Raw genomic sequence first — 19,580 nt, 5'->3', positions numbered from 1 at the left:
GCCGGTTGTAAGAGAATCATGGCTGAGTGAGAATTTCATTTTTGTTTTTTTGAAGCAAAACAGAATTTCAGATTTACGTACTGCCAGAATATCTCTCCTTGGCACTTCAAAGATAGATTGAGTTGGAAAGAGAAAGAACATTTTGTGTCCTCCCTCATGGTTTGGTAACCTTAATGCTGACTGGGGCTGTAGCAGTTTGCAGGGAGGGGGTTAATTTGAGAGTGAGGAATGATACAGCTAATCCATTCCCTCAGGCAGAAGTTGAAATGACTGTTTAGAAAGAGATTTAAGGAAAAAGTCGCTCATGTAGAAAAATGTATGTTACTTCTCAGAAAAGCCTACATTTTCAAAGCATAATATTTCCTTGCCCCTATGCCAAAAGAACTAAACCAATGTTATTTAAAGATTAATTAAATTAGATTGGGAGAAAGTTCACTAAGGTTTACATAACACAAACCCATATAATAATTTTTTTCTAATTATAAAGATTTCATGTTTGAACAAACACCTTTCTTCTAAGCTGCTGAACATATTCAGAGGTAAATTAAACTATTTGAGTAAGTTGAGCAATTACAACAAATTAGACAACAGCCTCACTTGCTCCCTAAACCACAAAATCTTCATGAATGCTTTGCATTGACCCACAAATAGAACAATAAGAAGGATGTTAAAAGGTACTGTCAAAGGAACTGAATGCTAAATGCTGCAAGCTTTGTCTAAATCCGTCTAAATAAAGGCGACAAATTGCCATGTCATGCATTGGGGAACCTTTCTTGTAAAGACCCGGGCAATAATGAGATCCTTTGGCCTTCTGCAGTGTCAGATCATATCAAATACAAATGAGCAAACTCTAACCTGAATATATTTATTTCTTAAGTAATCATCTATTTCTTTATAAAACTGATCAAAATACTCTTTGATTCCACTGTTTTCTCTAGAAGAAAAGTAATATAAATCATATAAAGGTAACACAAAAGTATGCTTATTACTCCACCAACTAGCTAAAAGCCCTTATAAAATGTTACTTCTCTCTTTTCCTAATGCATTTCTAATGGATACATTATGCCTTATGACAGTGTTTTCTAAACTTCAGAATTTGGCAGTCCTAAGTACGTGCTCTGGTAACCCAGAAGCCAATAGTAGGAGAATGAGAAATAATGTTTTGCCAGTGTTTAACTAGATAATGCATAATTTCTCTCTCCTTACCTATGTTATTCATAATGAAGAGGGAGTGTCTACAAAGAGCTTAACAGATAGAATTAGAAGTTTTGATTATAATTCTAACTTGTTTATATTTGTTATACAGATATAATATCTGGAATGAATACTCCCTTTTCCATCCAAATATCTGGCATAATCTGAATATAAAAGTGGTTTATTGAATCCTTGCTGCTTCTGAAGCCAACTACATAAACAGGCTTTCAAAAATTGTCAGTCAGCTGACAATACACTTTAAAGGAGGAGCCAACCATCAAAATAATTAACAACAAGGACAGCACAGGCACTGCCTAATCAGAAAAAATACCCAGCCAATCAAAATGATCATCACCATAAATAACAAGTATAGCCATGCTAGCATGTTCTGGCTGTAGAGTGAGCCCAATAAAACACGTCATTCTAACAGTCACTGAGATCTGTTGACCTTTAATAAGCTATAGCAGGGCACACGCATGCACACAAGCCAACACAAATCTATAACTTGTTTTTCTTCTTTTATTTTTATACAACACTGTATCATTGACATTTGGACATCCTCCACATCCCATTAAATATGGATCTAGCTCATTCTTTTTAATACTATCAAAATATCCCAACGTACAATATCCTCTATTGGTAGATCATTCATCTATTGATGGATATTTAAGCCTTTTTCAGTTATTCCAACAAATAAAATAGCAGTGCACATCATTTATACATATATATATTTATGTATTAATGCTTTCTAATTTTTAATTCTCAAATATTCTGACAATTAGGATTGCTAAAGCCAGGTGTGGTGGCACACACCTGTAGTCCTAGCTACTAGGGAGTCTGAGGCAAAAGGATCACTGGAGCCCAGGAGTTCCAGGCTTCTGTGTGCAATGATCATGCTTATAAATAGTCACTGCACTCCAGCTTGGGCAAAATAACAGGACCCCACCTCAAAAAAATAAATTAGAATCGCTGAGTCAAAATTTATGTGTTTGTCTTTTTAACTGATTATGTGAGATTGCTTTAAAAAGACATTGCAACAATTTATACTATTAGAATTCCTATGTTCCTAAGGATTACTCATGGTAAGTGTTAATGCTGTGCTGTGGTTTGGGTTCCCTGGAAAATAGCCCTTTAGAGTTTTCCAACCTACAGGCAAGGCAGTTGGACTTTCGTATGTTACATCATGAGTAATTGCTGGCAGGCCATCCTCAGGGAGAGGCCATAATCTTAGGCAAGGCAGCTGTCTCTGAGGAAAATTCTTGGAGAAGGAATCAGCTGAAAATTATTGCCTGACCAAACTCTCAGCAGAAGGGAGAGTGCTTCAGTCCTAAAGGGGACTCTGACCCATCTTACGGTTGAAAAATGTATCTTGTTGCTTTAGTGTAAATTGTTGCAATGTCTTTTTAAAGCAATCTCACATAATCAGTTAAAAAGACAAACACATAACTTTTGACTCAGCAATCCTAATTTTTTTTTCGAGGTGGGGTCCTGTTATGCTGCCAAGCTGGAGTGCATTGGCTATTTATAAGCATGATCATAACACACAGAAGCCTAGAACTCCTGGGCTCAAGTGATCCTCCTGACTCAGCCTTCCCAGTAGCTAGGACTACAGAAATACGAATTTCTCTGAATACTAATGCAGAAGCATATTTTCACGTTTATTGACCATTTGGAATTTGTCTTCTGTAACATGCTTGTTCATGCCCTTTGCCCATTTTGGTCATTTGGTTTTTTATTTTCCTTTTGTAGGAACTCTTTGTATATTATGGAAAATAAACCTATATTTATCACACAAGTTACAAATATTTGCCCAGTATATCATTTGTCATCCAATTTATCTATTTTTTGTTAAATGTATCAAGGTCCTGGCAGGAAACAGATAGTACACTCAAAGGCTTTTAACTTTGAGTGAAAGGAATTAAATAAAGGAGCCATGTCCAAAGATGCAGGAAGATTAAAGGCATCAACAAATGTTCCAACAATAAGAAAATGCTGTCTCAACCTCTAGGTCTTAGGGGTAAAAAGAAAGGAAGGAACTAAACTGTTGAGCCGGATATGTGGAAGAGGAGGGGCCCAGATGATACACTGCATAAAAGTAAGCCCCTTGGGTCATGCAGCAAGCCAGAGAAAGGCAGGGGGATTTAGAGTAGTAGGAGAGTAAATGGAGAATAATCAACACAACATATAAAATGTTTAACTTTTTATGTAGAAGAAAATTTCAACATTTTTAAAGAACTTTAATAACACTGTTACGTTAGCACTGTTTAAAAATATTGTTGACAAATTTTGATTTTAGAATAGTTTAGGACTTGTAAGAACCAACTATTGAAACATGCAACAATCTAGAGGAATTTTCCGAGATTCATGCTGAGGGGAAAAAAGCCAATCCCAAAGGTTTACATTATATCCTTCTATTTATATAACATTCTTGAAATGACAAAAGGTTTAAAGAGGGGGCGGGGTGGGAGGGAAATGAATGTGGCTACAAAAGGAAAACAAGAGGAATCCTTGTGGTGATGAAAGTGTTACGTTTAAAAAAAAAATTTTTTTTTAACATTTTTATAGATTCAGGAGTATAAGTTCAGTTGTGTTACATGGATATAGGGTGTAGTGGTAAAGCCTGGGCTTTTGTTGTACCTATCACCCAAATAGTGCACATTGTACCCAATAGGTAGTATTTTATCCCTTGGCCCCTTCTCACCTTCCCATCTTCCCACCATTTGGAGTCCACAATGTCTATTATTCCACTCTGCATGTCCATGTATGTCCATTGTTTAGCTCCCACCTGTGAGAACATGCGGTTTTTGACTTTCTGTTTCTGAGTCATTTCAGTTAGGATAATGGTCTCCTGTTCTATCCATGTTGCTGCAAAAGACATGATTTCATTCTTTTTTATGGCAGAGTAGTATTCCATGGTATATATATGCCATATTTTTATCCAGTCATTCCTCGATCAACATTTAGGTTGATTCCATGACTCTGCTTTTGTGAATGGTGCTGCAATAAACATATGAACACAGGGGTCTTTTTGATATAATGATTTATTTTCCTTTGGATACATACCCAGAAGTAGGATACATGGATAGTATGATAGTTCTATTTTTAGTTCTTTGAGAAATCTCCACAGTTTTCTAAAGAGGTTGCACAATTTACCTTCCCACCGACAGTGTATAAGAATTTTCTTTTCTCTACATCCTTGCCAACATGTATTGCTTTTGACTTTTTAATAGCTATTCTGACTGTTGTGAAATGGTATTGTGGCTTTAATTTGCATTTCCCTGATGATTAGTGATGTTGAGCATTTTTTCATGTTTGTTGGGTGCTTGTATGTCTTCTTTTGAAATATGTCTGTTCATGTCCTTTGCCCACTTTTTAACAGAGTTATTTGTTTTTTTCTTGTTGAGTTATTTGAGTTCTTTGTAGATTCTGGATATTAGACCTTTGTCCAGATGCATTGTTTGCAAATATTTTCTCCCATTCTATATGTTGTCTTTTTACTCTGTTAATTATTTCTTTAGCTGTGCAGAAGATTTTGCATTTAATTAAGTCTAATTTTTCTATTTTTGTTTTTGTTGTTTTTCTGAGGACTTAGTCATAAACTCTTTGCCTATGGACAATAGTTTTTCCTAGGTTTTCTTCTGGGACTTTTATTGGTTTTGGTCTTACATTTAAGTCTTTAGTCCATATTTAGTTAATTTTTATATACAGTACAAGATAGGGGTCCAGTTTCATTCTTCTGCATACGGTTCTCCAATTCTCCCAGCACCATTTATTGAATAAGATGTTCATTCCCTAGTGTATATCTGTGTTGACTTTATCAAATATCAGGTACTTGTAGGTATGTAGCCTTATTTTTGGGTTCTCTTTCTGTTTCATTGATCTGTGTCTAGTTTTATACCAGTACCATGCTGTTTTGGGTACTATACCTTGTAGTATAGTTAGAAGTCAAGTAATGTAACACCACCAGCTTTATCCTTTTTGCTTACGATTGCTTTCACTATTCAGGTTCTTTTTTGATTCCACATGAATTTTAGGATTGTTTTTTCTAATTCTGGGAAAAACGATGTGGGTAATTTGATAGGATTGCATAGCTTGACTGTCAATGTTAATAACCTGGCAGTGATACTGCACTATAGCTTTACAAATGAAAAACTAGAATTTATTTGAAAAGAAATAGAACTTATAAAAAAAGAACCAAATAGAAATTATAGAATTGATATTGAACTGTAATTCAGAAAATGTTACCATTGGGGGAAACTGAGTCAAGCATAAATGGGATCTCATTGTTCCTTACAACTGCATATGAACCAACAATTATCTCAAAATAAAAAGTTTAACTAATTTTTTTTCTTTTTAAAAAGAGTAACTGCCAAACTCCTTGATGTCCAGTTTCTCTGCACTCTCACCAGACTTTGGTACTGTCAGCATATTTCAATCTTAGCCACTCTAATAGATGTGTAGTGGTGCTTATAACTGCTAACGTTTAAATATTTTACTTATTAAAATAATGAAGACATTTTTCTAGATCTAAAAATAAATTCCATTCCCTTTTGGAGACGTTCTTTCTCCCCTGCATATTACCATACTCTTGTGTCTTTTTTTCTTTTGGACTTGGCTTCCTGGAAACTTGTGCAAGAACTTTGCCCCCTACCAGGGACTAACGTACCCTAGCTTCATGCTGCCAGTCAGTCATACAGGCAGAGGAGGAGGGAACAACCTGGGGAAGATGCTGGTGGAAAATCAATTAGGAGGGCTGGAATGTGAGGGCAGAATTGAGCTCAATTCCACCCTACTCCTGCAATGGTAAGGTCTACAGTCTAATCTAGCCCAAGTAAAGGTGTGACTGCAGGTCCTGACTCATTTTATGCCAATGCTGATAGAAGGTAAATCAGATCCAGGAGGAATGGGGCAGACACAGGGCTCAGAAAGCTCAGACCAGACCAAATTTCCATAAGTTCATACTAAGCAAGGCAAAAGAGCACAAAACCAGAATCTAGCATATCCCCAGAAGAGGACTGGCAAGAACACGACAGGCAACAAATCCAGAGAAAGGTTTTCCTCTAGAGTCCCTGACTCTGAGGGGAAAGAAAGAATGAGAAAGGATGGAAACAAACCAGGAAGCCAAGAGACCCAGCAAGAAGGAGGAGAGCAGGCCCATTCATTTTTAAATTTAATCAATTTAGGGTCTAGGGTGATTGACTGAAAATCTCACTTCTTATTTCCATAAGAAGGACATTCATCCAATAGATAGTTGGATACCAATTTCAAACAGTAGAAAGATGACCCAGGGTTGGAGCATATAGGCCTCATTTTTGTTGCCAACTACAGTTGCTATCCCTGACAAATGTGTTGTGGTGCAATCATCCTTTTGCTGTCAAGTGTTACTTAACAATTTTTAAAAATTATATCTATACTCTTTTTGTGTAAAACTCCTCACCTTTTTGGTTGTAGGTAGATGTATAAACAATAAATATACCAACTTAAGATAATGTTGAATTCAAAAGAAGAAGCAAGCTACATGTTTATATAATGGTATAATAGGTTTTATTAAGAAGTGAATTTGACTCTACTTACATATTTAGACAAAATGAAATTTTTTTATCACTGCAAAAAAATAATGCTTGAGGATGTTCTGTTTCCAAATCTCTTTCCATGTAGACGAGATCATGAAAAGAGCAGATGTTTCAAAATTATGGCCATTGGTTTTACCTCCCAAATCCCAAGACATTAAAAAAGTCTTTTTTCTGCCAAAACGTCTATCCAATCATTACGCCTTTTGCTCGTCCAGAGGGATAGGTTCTATTTAGAATATCCAGATGGCAGTAGAGTAACATGTCTCCTGTTGAATCAGTAAATTGTTGATTATTGCTAAGGACTATTAAAGTTAAAAAAAATAAAAAGATTATGGCTCATATTCCGGTTTATTTATTTTTTTGACCTCAACTTGGAATTATGATTAGAATATTTTCTTGGTATGTTTCTCATACCAATTGTTTCAGCTTTTTTAACTGACTGCAAAGTTCATTCTTTATGTATGACATGCAGAGTACAGTTTAAGCTGTAATAGAGAAGAGGCAGCACTAGAGATTATGCTTCAAAGCATAGTTTTCCTATTACGTGACAGATTTCGATTTGTCATTTTCAAGTAACTCACATGAAGTATTTTATGTGTTTAAATTGTTGTGGTGCTTCTTCTTCATGAATGCAATATTTACAAGTGAAACATATGCAAACTGAGATAATAATACCATCAAAATTTATACCTCTTAGCTATTAGAAAAGCAAATAAAAAGTTTACCCCCCAAATGAACAATGAAAACCCCTGTAGAATCCTGTACTGTACTGAAAATAAAAATATAACATTTGCATACCCTGAACCTAAACCTAACATAGAGATGAAAATCATTTTGTTAACATTCAAAAGCTCATGACAATAGAAATTATTGGGATACAAAAAGGTATTTCACAAATTATTTCAAAATATTTTCCTAAGCTTACAGTGGTTTCTACTCCATAATCTTAAGGGAACTTAAGAGTGAACTAAAATTTCTCAAAAATCAAGACATTTAAAAAGAAAAATTTGAAAAAGGTAGTCTTCTAATCAGGTTACAAATCTAAAAATAAATGTAATAAAATGCTTCTAAATAATATTACTTTAGATTATAAACAATTGTTCATATACAATTTACATACAAATTATAACAATACAGGTGTTCTTTGGTACACATGCAGTATTACGAATTCTCCACATACCTCTATCTAGACACCACCACACCATAAGTCTCCCAGAGTCTAGGTGTCAATCTATCTGAACAATATCTTAATTATTGCACATAACAATAAAGCAATAAAACTTTATTTGGATCTGACAGTCCATCTGTTAAAGCTCCTGTCATATCAAATGAATGAAAATAAATCAAACATTATTTCATGAAAATAGTTTCTGAGTTTCCTAGTATATTAATAAGGTCAAATTCTAAAGTCTATTCATAAGAGAGAAATTAAAAGGTAAAAAGGCAAATTAAAATTCAATATATTTTATTAGTTTATTTACTGTTATATAAACCTTGGAAATAAATGACTCTGTGAAATTAGTGCTAAAATAAGTGTTGGCATTTCCTAGAAATCAATTAACACTGTCCACAGGTAGTGGTAACAGGATAGGTAAAATATGATAAACTCTTATGTTCATAGACCTATGGGAGGATGCAGAAAACATGTGTAACAATATTCTCAAGAAAATCACTTCAGAAAAGTTTTCTCTGTGATATTCAAACATGAAATGCATTACTATCTAAAATAATAAAGCTGAGTAATAATCATTAATAAAATGAGTTGTGACATTTTAAAATTTCCTATTTTTCCCTTTTCTTATCTCTGTAAATCCCAGAAATAGGCTGTACTTTCTTATATCCAACCACATATGATTTGGTGAGGCAGCCACAGAATGATGTCTGTATCTGAATATTCTAGAGGTCAGTTTTTTATCCTATCTTTAGTGCCTGTATATCCGGGCATGTATACACACATGCGCGCACCTGTGTGTGTGTGTGTGTGTGTGTGTGTGTGTGTGTGTACATTAGTACAGTCATTCATTCCCAAGAAACAAAGCGTGGTTAGCAAGCAAGTCTTTCTGCCTAGCAGCTGCAAAAACTCATGCTTTTAACATATTTAAAATTCTTTTTAATGAAATCCTAATCATCCTACTTTTAAAAGGTCTCTACAGAAAATTCTTTAAAACGGATAGCAAGTTCTTGTCCCCTCTTTTGTCCTCTCAAAATCTTTGGCTGGTGAATATGCACAGGTAAGATACTATTAAGAACTAAGCAGTAGAGCTTGAATACTTAAATATGTAAATATACATGCTATTAAACATTTTCACATTCAGGAGGTCAAAACAAAGAGAAATGTGAATAGATAGAGAAAAGAAAAAGGACCAAATTGCAGCCTTATGTGTACCCCTGAGCCCTGTTTCACACCGGAGAGACAGAGAAGAGAAATGGTAGCAGCCATTACTGTCTCCATTTAATGACACAAGTAAAACCTCTGAGAATCCTGGTATTTCCCAAAGGGTATGTACAAGTCATGCATGATTCATGTTGTTAGAAATTATTCCAGTCAACTTATAGAATGGAGAGTCTATTGTAAAAATTTGGAGGTCAGCCCTAAAATGATTTATGTATATAACTAAAGAAAAAAATGTGAGAATTATAGTTACAGAACATAAAAGTATTACAAGCTTTGAACATTTTAGTATCAGTAAGTTATAAAAACAGAAAGTAGAGGGAGAACAAGTAGAAAAGGGTAAACGTGCTGATATTCTAATTTTGTATACAGAGGTTAAAAGATAATGCTTGAAGCATCGAGTAATAGGAATTCGAGTATATAACCAAAATATATGAGCTATAAAGTTAGTAGGTCTACTAACTTTATCCTCCTCCATAGCTGACCACTCTAGAGATTACTTGTTCTAGCAGATATGATTAAAATGGATAAGGTATTAAAACGCTAGATGCTAGCTAGAATGTTTTTATGTAAAATAAATTATTTGTGTAAATTAAATTCATATATTTTAATTTAGAAAAAAATACACTGCTAAAATGTTTAACATACATCCCTTAAAAAGTGTAAATTCAAAGAACACAATTTTTGTACTTATGAGGTTCACAGACAGAGCAGGCAATTATATCTTCACTTGATAAATATTTCTAACACGTAGTTTATTGCTACCAAATATAAATACTGAACTTTGCTTCTGCTTTTAAAGTTCATACTATCTCTTTAGGTAGAGATCTTCTCATTCATTTTAATTCCTAAGAAATGCTGCTTTAGAACAAATATGGTATCAAGAACGTTACAACTCATGGAATTAAATTGATTCAGTACATTTGTGAATCTTTGTGTCTGTGTGTGTGTTATAATATGAAGCTTGAAAAGGATCACATCACTGTTAGTTCTATGATTACAGAAGCATAGACCTCGTCTATATGGTATAAATACACACACACACATACACAAACACTTCAATACCTAATACAGTATTGTATTTTGAGGATAAAAAGACAGAAGCAGCTCTTTCAGGAATGAAACTTAGTATAGACATAAATATTTTAGTTTACGCCATAATTAAAGACTATTATACGTGGAGTAAGGTTTAAAGAATTTAAGAAAATTTAGATGTAATGTTTCATTTTGCTTCACATATTTCCAGGCACTATCATTTGATGTGCACACATTTGCAATAGTTATGTTTTCCTGATAAATTGTTCTTTTTATAATTATACAATGTCTCTCTTTAGCTCTAATAATGTTTCTTTGCTCTGAAGTTTATCGGTAAGAATATAACAATTTTTCTTAAATTCATGTTTACATGGTATATATTTTTCCATGCTTTTACTTTCGACCTACCTATATTGTTGTATTTGAAGCAAATTTTTTATAGACAGCATATGGTTGGGTCATGTTTTTTATCTATTATGTCAAAATCTGTCTTTTAATTAGTTTATTTAGACCATTTACATTTTAGCTTTATTGATTCACATACCAGGCCCTTTAAAAATTAACGATTAAATGGTTTTTGTATGTTCATAGACTCTTTCAACCATCACCACAATCAATTTCTGAACATTTTCTTCATCCGCCAAAGAAACTCATGCCATTTGTATTCACTCCCTATTTCCCCCAACAATCAGTAATCTGCTTACGGCCTCTACAGATTTGCCTATTCTAGACATTTCATATAAATGGAATCATACAATATGTAGTCTTTTATGACTAGCTTTTTTTTCATTCAGCATAAGTTTTCCAAAGTTCATTTATCTTGTATCAGTACTTGATTCCTTTTTAAGCATGAACAATTTTCCATTTTATGGATATATTTTGTTTATCCATTCATGAGATGATGGACATTTAAGTTGTTCCATTTTGGGGCTATTATGAATAACACTGGTATGAAAATTAATGTGCAAGTTTTTATGTAAGTTTTTTTAATCTCTTGGGTATATACCTATGAGTAGAATTGCCAGCTAATATTGTAATTCTATGTTTAACAATTTGATGAACTGCTATACCATTTTTCACAGTGACTGCACCATCTTACAATCCCACCAGAAATGGGTAAGTGTTCTAGTTTCTCCTTATCTTGGTCAGCAATTCTTATTATCTAGCTTTTTTGGTAATAGCTATCCTACTGAATAAAAGTGGCTTCTCATTGTGGTTTTGATTTACATTTCCCTGACAGCCAATGATGTTCAGCATCTTTTCATGTGCTTATTAGCAATTTGAATAACTTATATGGAGAAATATCTATTCAGAACCCTTGCCTAATCCAAAATTGTGTTATCTGTCTTTTAATTAATGAGGTATATGAGTACTTTATGTATTTTGGATACAAGTTTCTTATCAGATGTATGCTTTACAAATATTTTCTCCCATTCTGTGACCTGTATTTTACTTTCTTTATGGTGTGATTTGAAACACAAAAGCTTCAATTTAGATAAAGTCCAGTGTATGTATCTTTCTTTTTGTTGTCAGTGCTTGTACTTTTGGTATCATATCTAAGAATTCATTGCACAAGGTCATGAATTTTACACCTATGCTTTATTCTGAGAGTTTTATAGCTTTAGTTCTTCCACTTAGATCTATGATCCATTCAGAGTTAATTTTTATATATGGTGTAAGGAAGGGATCTAACTTCATTCTTTTGCATGTGGATATCCAGTTAACCCAGTACCATTTGTCAAAAACACTATTCTTTCTCCCATTGAATTGTCTTGGCACTCTGGTTGCAAATCAATTGGACATCAACGGAAGGCTTTATTTCTGGACTCTTAATTCTATTCCATCAATCTATCTGTTTATCCTTAGGCCAGCCCCACGTTGTCCTCATTACCATAGTTTTACAGTTTTAAAATCAGAAAATCTAAGTATTCAAACTTGGTTATTTCATTTCAAAACTGCTTGAACTATCCTGGGTCCCTTGCATTTCCATAGATCATTTAAATTTAAAGTAATAAAATTGGGTTTATTAACATACTAGGGCTTAAGACTGTCATTTTATTACTTGTTTTCTCTTTGTTTCCTCTGTTTCTCTTACTTTCCTTTGGGTGACTTGATCATATTAAAAATTTCTATCTTGATTTCTTTACCTTTTTAAAAGTATATTGCTTTGGATAGTTTTCCTAGCAGCTGCTCTAGAAAATAACAATATACCCATGTAACTCATCAAGTCTAATAGTATCAATGTATGGGAATGACAGGATAAAATTCTGTTTAGCACCACTGAAATCATGGAGGGAGTAAGATGTGAGTTTTCCAGTGGTGTTTGGCAGATACTGCCAAAAATTTTCTGGTGTAAAGCCACCCTTCACCTGGTCCTTTGCCTAAAGAAAACAAGACTTTCTTGGAGCTTCTTTATCTGTACTTTCTGGCAGTTCTGGCAGTTTGGAGGCTTCTGTGGCACCTAGCTCAGGATAGATGACAGATAACACAAAAATTCAAGGAACTCACTGCTTTGTAGTTCAAGTTCCAAAAATTCCTAGCAGTTCACCCTCTTTTGATCTTTGAGAGACTTCCTTACCATCTTCGTAGCACTGTATCTAGAAATTTTTAGTTATAAGGGAGAGAACCCGGAAGGAATGAGGCTACTCCATTTTGGTGGAACTGAAAGTAATATTTCATTTTAGTATTTAAAAATGCCTATTTGTGTCCTTTGACCTTCACTGATACACTCTGATGTTTCTACCAATATCTTAGAGGGTTTGACTATTTGGATGAAGGTACCAAATTATTCCTTTTGTTGTTCATATGCAGGCAAACATTCATTTATATTTATCTAAAAGTAATTGTAAACATTTGAAAATAATTATATGGTTAAGTCACTTCAATTAGTTAAAACAGTTGGATGAGAACACAACAGAATATTTCAAGCAACAGCTGAGTAGAAGATTTTAATCTCATTACAACTGATGTCAGCATTCTACCTGAGGCAAAACTAATTGCAGCAGCTTCCTCCCACAGCCCCACCTCACCACATACTCATCCCAGATAACCATGCAAAAGAAAATGCACTAATAAAGGAAGAGTTTTCATTTGCGCCTTTACAGTCATGTATAAGCTAGAGCACAACGTCCCCCATGTACCTAACAGAAAGTGTCCATGCCCTTTCCCAGGCCTCTCCTTAGTGCCAATATCTGGGATGGAATGCTGGCTGGATGTGCTATTTTATGAGAACAAAAGGAATATAGGTGTCTTCAAGGAGGATGAACCTAATTTAGAGTCTCAGGTCCACCTTGAGTAAGCTACTCAACATCTCAGAACCTCAGTTTCCTTGTCTATAACATATGGGCTCCGGGAGCTTTTAATTCTCTTGAAGAATTAAATGAAAGTATGCACCTCTCAGAGCCAGTACCTGGCTCAGAAAATGCTAAACAGGTACATATTTGACCCCCTGAGTTGGCAATGACAAAACAGTGGAACTTGGAGGAGCTCATATAACTCAGCAACACCAGAATTGGTTTAAATTAGAATTCTCCCAAATTCTACTAGAATTTTAAAAGAATATATTCTACTATTAGAATTTGGGGGAATTCTAATTTAAACTTATATATTCTTTAAATTTTTGTGGGTACATAGTAAGTGTATATGTTTGTGGAGTACATGAGATGTTTTGATACGGGCATATGCAATGTAAAATAATCACATCATGGAGAATGGGGTATCCCTCCCCTCAAGCATTTATTCTTTGTGTTACAAACCCTAACCCAATTACACTCTTGTAGTTTTTTAAAATATACAATTAAGTCATTGTTGACTATAGTCACCTTGCTGTACTATCAAATAGTATGTCTTATTCATTCTTTCTGTTTTTTTTATACCACTAACCATCCCTACCCCCTACCTCTAACCTATATATTTGAAGGAAGTATGTCTCCCCAAAATATTAAAACAAACAAAAAACCTTGGTCTCAAAACACACATGCATTTAATATGAGTAAATATAAACATTTAAACTCTCCTGATAAATCTTTCCTTATAGGTGATCAGATTTCAAGTATACTTTTTCTAAAAATATATTCAGGGACAAATGTTAAGAACTTTTATTTTAATTCTGTACTATTTTCCCCCTGAGAGTTGTTTAAGGACTAAAAGGAATTTTAGAATAATGTGTAGAAAATGTAAAGATTCTCTCATACATATCTCTTAGGCATAAGCGGCAGAATTCAGATAATTCAATACACACTCATCCCTCCCTTTTCCCCAGTGCTCTCTGAAAACTGGAGGGTAGTTTGGGGTTAAGTGGAGTTCCTGAAGACCAAACTACTGTCATAAGTTCTACTGTTTTGGCCTACAGAGCCATGGGAGCACTCAAAACAATGATTCCAGTTTATCAAATACAATGTTCTCCAAAAGAGTAAGTCAGATTCTCCAGGTTGGAATTCTGGAATTCTCACCACAGATGGGTTGCACAGCCCTGGCAAATCGCTTAGCTGTCTGAGCTTCAGTCTCCCAGCAAAGTGGCGACAGCAGCACAGCACACCACATTCTGTAAGAATTCTCTCATCTAGCCTGACCACGCCCTTCAGAGTCAAAGGAAACGTCAGCAGTCATTACTGACCTCATTTAAGGACAGAGAAATGAGGGTTCTGAAAATATTCGTGTTTCCCAAAGGGTGATATACAAATCATGGATGATTCATAGGCAACCTTTGAGAAAGGAGAACTACTGACTTTGAGGAATGAAGAGAAAAACTGGCAAAAGATAGGGACATGGGGGAAAAACTGAATTCCCCAATAATAGCAGCTAGCAAATATTAAGCTGGCAAATGAAGGGATTAAAAATGAGCAAAACAGCTGCAGAAGACCTGGGAAATGGCCCATTCAAGAAAGTTGAGTTCTATGAACAGCTGATTCATAATGCCATTGACGGCCAGGAATTTCAACACTGAATAGTAACTTAAACTCTGTGATAAATGGAAAACTATGCTCAGAATTTTGAAATGTCTTAGACCATGGAAGGAAATAAGTGTTGAAGGAAAGTTCCCTGATTTCTTACTTCAAATCGGACCAGGTCCTACCTCATGTAAGGCCAACTTTGATGGTCATTATCCAGCTTCCCATGACTCTAAATTCCACTTCTGTAGTTTTGGAGTAGGTGCACTCATGCACTACATAACAACATTTTGATCACTAATGGACTGCATATACAAGGTGATCCCATAAGATTATAGTGGAGCTGAAAAGTTCCCATTGCATAGTAATGCCATAGCCATCATGAGATCATAGAACAATGAATGACACTGATGTAAACAAACCTACTGTGCTGCCAGTCATACAAATGTATAGTACATACAATTATTTACAGTACATAATAATTGATAATGAAAGACTATGTTACTGCTTTCTGTATCTACCATACTATTGATTGCTGTTTCAGAGTATACTTCTACTTACTAAAAAAAAAAAAAAAAAAAGTTAACTAGAAAACAGCCTCAGGCAGGTCCTTTAGGAGGTATTCCAGAAGAAGACACTATTATCATAGGAGATGACAGTTCCATGCATGTATTGGCCCTGAAGACATTCCACTGGGAAAAGATGTGGAGGTGGAAGACAGTGATATTGATGACCCTGGTCCTGTGTATGCCTGGACTAGTGTGAGTGTTTCTGTATTAGTTTTTAACAAAAAAAAAATTAAGTAAAAAAAAGAAATTTTAATATAGAAAGAAGCTTATAAAATAAGGATATAAAGAAAAAAATTTTGTACAACTGTACAATGTATTTGTGCTTTAATCTAAGTATTATTACAAAATAGTAAAAAAGTTAAAAATAATTAAAAGTACATAAAGTAAAAAAGTTACAATAAGCTACAGTTAATTTATTATTGGGGAAAGAAAAAATATTTTTAATACATTTAACGTAGCCTAAGTTCACTGTGTTTATAAAAGTCTACAGTAGTATACAGCAATGTCCTAGTCCTTCACATTCACTCACCACTAACTCACTGACTCATCCAAAGCAACTTTCTGTCCTGCAAGCTCCATTCATGGTAAGTGCCCTATACACAATTACCATTTCTTAATCTTTTGTGTCATATTTTTACTGTACCTTTTCTATGTTTAGATATGCTTAGACACACAATACTTACCATTTTGTTACAACTGCCTACAGTATTCACTACAGTAACATGCTGTACAAGTTTGTAGCCTAGGAGCAGCAGGCTATACCATATAGCCTAGGTACGTAGTAGGCTATCCCATCTAGGCTTTTGTCGGTTCACTCTATGACGTTCACACAACAACATAATTGCCTAATGATCTGTTTTTTTCAGAACATATCCTTGTCTTTAAGTGATGTATGACAGTGTTTTTAATAAGACTCTCTACTGATGCTGAAGCCCAACAAAGTCTGAAATCCTCGTACACCAAAAGGCTTTTTTGTTCTTCCATGTGCACTTTACTCTTCTTGTAGCTAAATCTATTTTGGGATGGAGGGTGGTCATTTGCTACTTTTCTGAGAAAGAGGTGCCTTCTCTATGACTCTTATCTGCCCCCACCCCCACCCCCACATAGAGATATGAATAGTTTAAATTTTACTGTATTATAAAGATAAAAACAGGTAGCATACGAGAGAACTCAAAGGGTCATTTAAATGAAATGAATGAAAAATTGAGTCATTTTTGAGAAAATCTAGGAGCCACTGAATTATTCCAAGGTCACATGAAATAAAGAATAAAAAACAAATGTTCAGATACCAGGTTCAGCATGCCAGTCATTATGCTTTCTGATCTCCCTGAGGAGAAGCCTTTGTCATTTTAAGGAAAAGGATAAAAAGCATATACTTTTATCTGTAAAAAGGATTAAAGAAATTAAACATTTGTATTAAGTACAATATTCAGTCACTGCTATCTTGAAAACAATTTAATACTTCACTCAAAAAAGTGAAATAAGTAGAGTTTTACCTTTAAAATAACTACAGACATATTCATGCACATACAGTCATCAAAAGAATGTTATAAAATTACAGCCAACTTTAGAGCAGAAACTGGATAACAACTCAGGAAAACACCATTCAAAATTGAAAGTTAATTAAAATTTAAATGAGAGAATATTAAGTTGTCTTTTTATCTTTTATAATTTTAGTTTTACTCAATAAATACAAAGGTCTATTCTTATATATTCCTTTTCCAAAACATCCAATGCATAGCTATATCTCAACAGTAATCCACCACAAAAGTTGTGCAGGGAAGTTTTCCCTTCCACTTCGGCCATCTTTGCAAAAGGTAATAGTTGTGATGGGCAGTAGTGATCACCCTCAATCAATCTGTACACCAGGCCACCTGGCATATTTGTAAACAAAAATATATTGTCAATATAATGTGTCTGTTTTCTTCAACATAACTTACTATGTCAGAAATTATGAGGTGTGAAGAGAACTGTTCTTTACCATGTTCTACATCTGATTCCATTACAAGAGAAGAACATTTTCATGACATTCATCTATTGCAGTGAAAGAAATGCCATCTTTTCAACTATACACAATTTAATATCATTATTTAAATCAATATTTGAAAACTAATAAAGAGATTATTGAAGCACAAGTTGATTTAATTTACACTATACTCTACAACTATGCACTGCATTAAGGAACCAGTTTCATTACATTTTGGATCCAATTCCTAGGACAAATTAAATCTTAATTTTCATGTTTCCCAAAACAATCTACATGATAAAATTGCATAGAAAGACTGACAGAGCATGATAACTGCTTGTACGGAGACCTTATATCACAGAAGTTACTCATCCAAACCTATTAACCGTTATATTCATTGAAAAAGGAAAAAAAAATCATAATTTCCCTCTCCAACTTGAATATCTTCTGCATAAAAGAAAGGGTAACAGCAAATATAAGCAGTTCAAAAAATAATGCAATTAGTTACTGTCTTCATTTGGAATGAAATTTATGAGGAAGCAGAGCATCATTAGGCCTCAAAAAAAAAAACTGCTACTGATAAAACATGCAAATCTCCAGTCAACACCTCTAATCACATTCTACTATGCCTCCTTGCTTTCAGTTTCCACCTAAGGCCACTGAATACTGACTATGATCAGATACTTTTCCAGGCACTGGAGTTACAATGATGTGCAACAATAGATGTAAACTATAAATGCTGCTTTTGTGAATTTAGAGTCCAAAGCCCTTATGTTTCTTTCCAAATAGGAGACAGGGCTTTTCTTGGTACTCCCTTTAGCTAAAACTATTTAGTAGGAGGGGGAAATTTATTTCTCACAGTTCTGGTGGTAGGAACGTCTAAGTTCATGGCACTGGCAGATTTGGTGTCTGGTGAGAGACTGCTTTCTGGTTCATAGACTTATGTCTTCTCTTCTCACTGTGTCCTCACATGGCTGAAGAGGGAGGGAGGTCTCCAAATGACCTAATTATCTTCCAAAGGCCCCACCTCCTAATACAATCACATAGGGTATTAGGATTTCAACATAAAAATTTTCAGAGGGACACAAACATTCAGTCTATAGCAGAAAGAGAAGGGAAGGAAAGTGAAGGAAGAGACAGGGAAGGGAAGGAAGGGACAGGGAAAGGAAGGCCATTAAATTAGAGGTGGAGCTGAATGATTGACTACATGGGCTTAAAGGTGTAATTGGGCTGGGCGCAGTGGCTCATACCTGTAATCCCAACACTTTGGGAAGCCGAGGCAGGCGGATCACCTGAGGTCAGGAGTTCCAGACCAGACTGGCCAACATGGTGAAACCCCGTCTATACTAAAAATACAAAAATTAGCTGGACATGGTGGCACCCGCCTGTAATCCCAGCTACTCAGGAGGCAGGAGAATTGCTTGAACCTGGGAGGTGGAGGTTGCAGTGAGCCGAGATGGCACCACTGCACTCCAGCCTGGGTGACAGAGCAAGACTCCATCTTAAAAAAAAAAAAAAAAGGTGTAATTCATATGAAAATGGTTACGGTTATAAAAAGGTGTAATTGATATGAAAATGGTTATCAATGTGTCAGTAATACTATGCATTACTAACAATGGTGATAAATTAAGAGATTTCACCACAATGATATTTGAATGACTCTAAGATTTGAGTTTTTCAAGGGCAAAGATCACATTGTATTCCTTTTTGCATCTCTAGCACCTAGCACAGTGACTGACATAAGATAAATACGTGGTAAATGCTGACTGAATCAATGACTAAATCTTACCTTCTTATCATGGATTGGGCAGAGGGCTAAAATTTATTAATTCTGACTCTGCCTTGAAAACCTCTGAAAAAGAAAAGTAGAAGTAATCTTCCAAGCATAATTACCCCTATGTGGTTTAAAAGAAATCACATAAAAATTACTAAAATAATCATAACAATCAATTTTACAGCAAG

At 34.7% G+C, this 19,580-nt stretch overlaps 1 protein-coding gene across 8 annotated transcripts in view; it reads right to left on the bottom strand.

The window, feature by feature from the left end:
* MACROD2 (mono-ADP ribosylhydrolase 2) overlaps positions 1-19,580 on the bottom strand; it is a 2,054,393-nt gene that overhangs the window by 1,481,643 nt on the left and 553,170 nt on the right. The window lies entirely within an intron of this gene.

This window comes from Pan paniscus, chromosome 21, assembly GCF_029289425.2.
Source record: "Pan paniscus chromosome 21, NHGRI_mPanPan1-v2.0_pri, whole genome shotgun sequence".
Lineage (NCBI taxonomy): Eukaryota > Metazoa > Chordata > Mammalia > Primates > Hominidae > Pan > Pan paniscus.
The sequence above is the reverse complement of the archived record's forward strand: the minus strand, read 5'-3'. Positions and strand labels throughout refer to the sequence as shown.